This window comes from Podarcis bocagei (assembly GCF_964188305.1).
Source record: "Podarcis bocagei genome assembly, chromosome: 7".
In the NCBI taxonomy this organism is placed as follows: Eukaryota; Metazoa; Chordata; class Lepidosauria; order Squamata; family Lacertidae; genus Podarcis; species Podarcis bocagei.
The window spans coordinates 2,462,494-2,468,650 of NC_138132.1; positions in this window are offsets into that span (position 1 = coordinate 2,462,494).

Here is a 6,157-nt window from a genome sequence, read left to right on the forward strand (position 1 = left end):
TTTTTTCAGAAGCCAAACGTGCTCCTTTTTGAGTGTTACGCTTCCGATCTGAGTGTTAACGCTGAGGTCTGTCTGTTTTTGCTCTTCATTTTGTGTTTTCGGTTTTGCGGCTTTTTTTGTTTTTGTGACTGTGTGGAACCCGGTTCAGCTACCGATTGATGGATTGATTGTGCGACTGGAGTACATTGTTTATTGCTTTCATTTTATGGATCAATGGTCTTGTTAGATAGTAAAATCCATGTTAAACCCCTTTTAGAGGTTGTTTTTAAAAGCCTGGAACAGATTAACCCGCTTTGCATTACTTTCTTTTTTATATATAATTTTTTTATTAGTTTTTCACAATTTTTATAAACACAAACATTACACAATACAAAGAAACAAACACACAAACAAACATGTATAATTTCAAATCCTTTTTTCTTAAACTTTACTTCACCGACTTCCCCATACCTCCCCTTTCTGCATCCCAATTTCCAAATTTGTTTCAGCAAATCCTGCCCCTTGGTTTTATCAGATTTTCCCTGATTCTTTTCTTTTACTTAATGCTTTGCATTACTTTCTACGGGAAAGCGCGCCTTGGTTTTGGAACGGACTTCCAGAACGGATTAAGTTTGTGAACCAAGGCAGCACTGTATTTTACAATCGAGCGGAACTGCAAAAGTCGCCGAGTTTTAAAAATGAAATAAAGGGTATTAGGCAATAACTTGTTTTTTACCCCGTGACCTTGAGAAAGCTGAGCCCATGTTCTCTTGAAAGGTTTTCTCAACCCCTCTCCATCTCACAAGGAGGGTGGGGCTCATACTTCAGTCTGGCCTGTTCGCAAGCAAACACTTCTGTCCCTCTCCGTCCGAACTTGACGCTCCTTGAAGGTTCAGACCAGAACATTTACCTGTCAGCAGCACCTTGAACAAATGTCACCCGCAAGGACGCCCTTCACTCAGCCTCAAGAGGTATCACCAGACCTAATGGAAGAAGTGGGGGGGGGGGAGGGAATCTTCAAGGAGGCAGTGTGGCATAGTGGTTAGGGGGTTGGAGTAGGACAGGCATGTCCAAAATCCATTTCGGGGGCCTAATCCGGCTCCTGTGGAAGTTTACTTCCTGGGGTAAAATCCTAAAAAAAAAACCTCGACAACTTCAACCCTAAAAAAGGTCTGGTAAAGTCAACAACTTTGGTTGGCCCTCACGGCCCTTCACTTCATCAAATCTGGCCCTCTTTGAAAAAAGTTTGGACACCACTGGAATAAGACCTTGGAGAGATCAGATTTCAAATCCATCCCACCTCACACTCCCCCCCCCCGGGCCGGATTTAGGTTTGATGAGGCCCTGATCTACTGAAGGCAATGGGGCCCTTTCTATGTCCAGCTGTCCTTTGTCGACAACAAATTGTCGCTGTTTTTTGTGTTATATGCTATATGGTCATTTATGGACCTCACAGGTATACTCGAGCCATTTGCACATGTTTGCATGCAACCGGTCCATGCAGAATGTAGGCACCCTATATATAGAAAGGAGCAAACCAGGGATATTTTAGGGAGCAGGCTAGCAGGCGGGGCTTCATAAGAGCCTACACAAGACAAAACACTGTTGCTGTGTTGTCTAGCTGTTTAGTCATGTCCGACTCTTCGTGACCCCCTGGACCAGACCCCCTGGACACTTCCGGGTTTCGACGGTCCGTAAACTGAAAAAACGCAACCTGAAGCATCTGTAACCCGAGGTATGACTGCATAATTGGGACGCAGGTAGCGCTGTGGGTTAAACCATTGAGCCTCTTGGGCTTGCCGATCAGAAGGTCGGCGGTTCGAATCCCCGCGACGGGGTGAGCTCCCGTTGCTCGGTCCCTGCTCCTGCCAACCTAGCAGTTTGAAGGCACGTTAAAGTGCAAGTAGATAAATAGGTACCGCTCCGGCGGGAAGGTAAATGGCGTTTCCGTGCGCTGCTCTGGTTCGCCAGAAGCGGCTTAGTCATGCTGGCCACATGACCCGGAAGCTGTATGCTGGCTCCCTCGGTGTAGTAAAGTTAGGCCAATAAAGCGAGATGAGCGCCACAACCCCAGAGTCGGCCACGACTGGACCTAATGGTCAAGGGTCCCTTTACCTTATTATTATTGTTATTATTATTACTAAATAATAATAATAATAATAATAAAATTATTTATACTCCGCCCTCCCCAGCCAAGGCCGGGGTCAGGGCGGCTAACAACCAATAATAAAAACAAGTTGAATGAATACAACTTAAAAACAAGATTAAAATACAACATTAAAACATTAAAACAATTAAAATGCAGCCTCATCACAGGAGGAGAAAGGAAAAAGAAAGAAAAGGCTGGTTGCTTGATCAGCCCTCCAGCCCACCTTCTCCAGCCTCCTTGCCTCATAATAATAAATAATAATAATAATAATAATAATAAATGTTATATCCCACCCTCCCCAGCCGAAGCCGGGCTCAGGGCGGCTAACAACAATAAAACAGTACAAAAGTACAGCATAAACAACATTCTAAAATCATTCATTATAAAATTAATTAATTCAAGCCACTGGCAACCATTGGGCCAGAGCTTAGCGAAGATTGCCGAGGGAGGGAGTCAGGCTGTGCCCTGGCCAAAGGCCAGGCGGAACAGCTCTGTCTTGCAGGCCCTGCGGAAAGATGTCAAGTCCCCCAGGGCCCTGGTCTCTTGGGACAGAGCGTTCTACCAGATGCCGCAATGGAAAACCCACAAGCCAGCAAGACCCAAGTATGATCAGTTACAGATAGGTAGCCGTGTTGGTCTGCCATAGTCAAAATAAAAAAATTCCTTCCAGTAGCACCTTAAAGACCAACTAAGTTAGTTCTTGGTATGAGCTTTCGTGTGCATGCACACTTCTTCAGATACACTGAAACAGAAGTTGCCAGATCCTTCTATATAGTGAGAAGGTGGGGAGGGGTATTACTCAGAAGGGTGGTGGGAATGGGAGATTGGCAGATAGCTGAGATGAGCCTGTTGACGACTCTTAACGACTGTAATAGGTCTTACAGGGAAAGGCAAGGGGTGAGAAGGTGAGAAATGGCTTAGTCATGTATAATGAGATAAGAATCCAATGTCTTTGTTCAGACCAGGTCTCTCCATGGTTTTAAGTTTGGTAATGAGTTGCAATTCAGCAGCTTCTCTTTCCAGTCTATTTCTGAAATTCCTTTGTAGTATACTACAAAGACCTGGTCTGAACAAAGACATTGGATTCTTATCTCATTATACCTGAAGAAGTGTGCATGCACACGAAAGCTCATACCAAGAACTGACTTAGTTGGTCTTTAAGGTGCTACTGGAAGGAATTTTTTTTTATTCCAAGTATGATCAGAATCTCCTGTCCTGTTGTTTCCAGTAATTGTCCCAGCAAAAGTCACTTTGGGCTGCAGCAGTTGGTACCTGTTTTGGATTTGAATTGCTTAGTTTAATGCATGTGCTGTTGCTGTTTAAACTAATTTTTATATATATATTTAACTGTTTTATATATGTTTGTAAACTGCTTCAGGGTGTCTTGTTGCAAATGAGTCATAAATGAAACGGACTGGAATTAATTCCCATAGTAGATCTCCCATCGGTTTGCAGCAATCATGTCTTGAGATTTTTTAGTGATAATTATTATTGGTCACTTTCCTCACAAAAGAAGTCCATAGAAAGCTACAATTGCAAGACCAACTCTAAAACCAGTTCCTACGAATGCAGCCAATAATCTTATTTTTATTTATTTGTTAGGTTCGTATACGCACCCTGCCCCCCCCATCTGAAGATCTCGCAAGATAAAAATACAGAATGTGAACACAAAATGCGTCAGGATAAGAGGAACAAGAGCAAAACTAAAACAATACCCCCCCAATAAAACACATTTAAAAGGACATAAATGTGAATAGGCCTCAGCTAATTAAGACGTTAAAAACCCTTCTCTTTGCAAACAAAAGTCAAGGGCACCAGATTTGAGAAGCCTTGATCAAACAACTTATTAGCACAGGTGAGTTGTGCAACTTCCAAATACAATATTGCAGGGATTATACAATACTCTGTATTGCAGAGATTAGGATTCCGCCCTTACGTCTGTGAACTCAATCAAGGCACAACCAAGCCTTCTTCTTGGAACCCTGTTTCATCAGATAATTTTTAAAGCAATCCCAGTTCACAGACCTATGGGAAAGATTACTTATCGTAACCCTAGAATCATAGAATCCTAGAGTTGGAAGAGACCACAAGGGCCATTGAGTCCAACCCCCTGCCAAGCAGGAAACACCATCAGAGCACTCCTGACATATGGTTGTCAAGCCTCTGCTTAAAGACCTCCAAAGTAGGAGACTCCACCACACTCCTTGGCAGCAAATTCCACTGTCGAACAGCTCTTACTGTCAGGAAGTTCTTCCTAATGTTTAGGTGGAATCTTCTTTCTTGTAGTTTGGATCCATTGCTCCGTGTCCGCTTCTCTGGACCAGCAGAAAACAACCTCCCCCCCTCCTCTATGTGACATCCTTTTATATATTTGAACATGGCTATCATATCACCCCTTAACCTCCTCTTCTCCAGGCTAAACATGCCCAGCTCCCTTAGCCGTTCCTCATAAGGCATCGTTTCCAGGCCTTTGACCATTTTGGTTGCCCTCCTCTGGACACGTTCCAGTTTGCCAGTGTCCTTCTTGAACTGTGGTAACCATTGAATACGGACTACTAAAAAGCAAGAGAAATACAGTGGTGCCCCGCAAGACGAATGCCTCGCAAGACGGAAAACTCGCTAGACGAAAGAGTTTTTCGTTTTGGAGGTGCTTCGCAAAACGAATTTCCTATGGGCTTGCTTCGCAAGATGACAATGTCTTGCGAGTTCCTGCGGGGGTTTTTTCCTTCCCCCCCCTTTTTCTAAGCCGCTAAGTCGCTTATCAGCTGATCCAATCAGCAGATAAGCCGCTAAAAGCCGCTAATAGCGCTAATCCGCCAATCCTTCAATGGGCTTGCTTCACAAGACAAAAAAAAAACCGCTAGATGAAGAGAATCACAGAACGAATTCTTTTCGTCTTGCGAGGCACCACTGTATAGATACCGCAAAGAGATAGATGGAAGTCAAAAGGAAATATATAAGGGACACAAACCGGTATAGAGGATCGGAAAGAATGAGGAAAGTAGAAAAGTTTAAAGACGGAGGTCAATTCTTTCTAGGAATTTTGCGTACAGATTGCCGTATTTTTCGCACCAGACCACAAGTTTTTGGAGGAGGAAAACAAGAAAAAAAAATATTCTAAATCTCAGAAGCCAGAACAGCAAGAGGGATCGCTGCGCAGCGAAAGCAGCAATCCCTCTTGCTGTTCTGGCTTCTGGGATAGATGCGCAGCCTGCATTCGCTCCATAAGACGCACACACATTTCCCCTTACTTTTTAGGAGGGAAAAAGTGAGTCTTATAGAGCAAAAAATACGGTATTTAAAATATGGTTTGTACTCCTGAAATGATTCTGTCTATTGGAAAAATATGTGTTTTTGTGTTTTTTCTTTTTCAGTTTTCTGTTTTGCCTTTTTGGGGGGTCTTTTTTAATCTTTATTTTTCACGATTTCGATCTGTTTTGATAATGGATTGTTCTTGTTCGATTGTTTTTTAATGGCAAAATCAATAAAGCATATTAAAAAAACCCAAACAAAGAAGCGAATATTTTTATTTTCCAGAGATAAAAAAGAACACGGAGAGGGGGAAATAGGAATTGCACAATTCTGGGAATAATATCACCAGAAAAAAAAAAATGAGACCATTTTTTATGTACACAACAGTAACAGCCAGGATCTTAACTGCAAGAAACTGGAAAAGTGACAAAACACCTACAATAAATGAGTGGCAGGTTCAAATGATAGAATATCTACAGATGGCCATGATGACAGGGAGAATTAGAGGTTACCCAAAACAGAAAGTACAGAAAGAATGGAAAATCTTTAAAGAGTATCTGGGAAAACATTACAATAACAAACATCTCCTGGCAGAAATAGAATGATACTTGTAAAACAACAAATATAATGTTTTTTGATATCTGACGAAAACAAAGAAAGCAATACACTAATTTGGAACTGTGTGTGAAAAAATACTAGAAATAATAACACAATGAGTCTAATCGGAAGTCAAATGTGTTTTTTTTTGTTTTCTTTTTTCTTTTCCTCCCCCCCCCC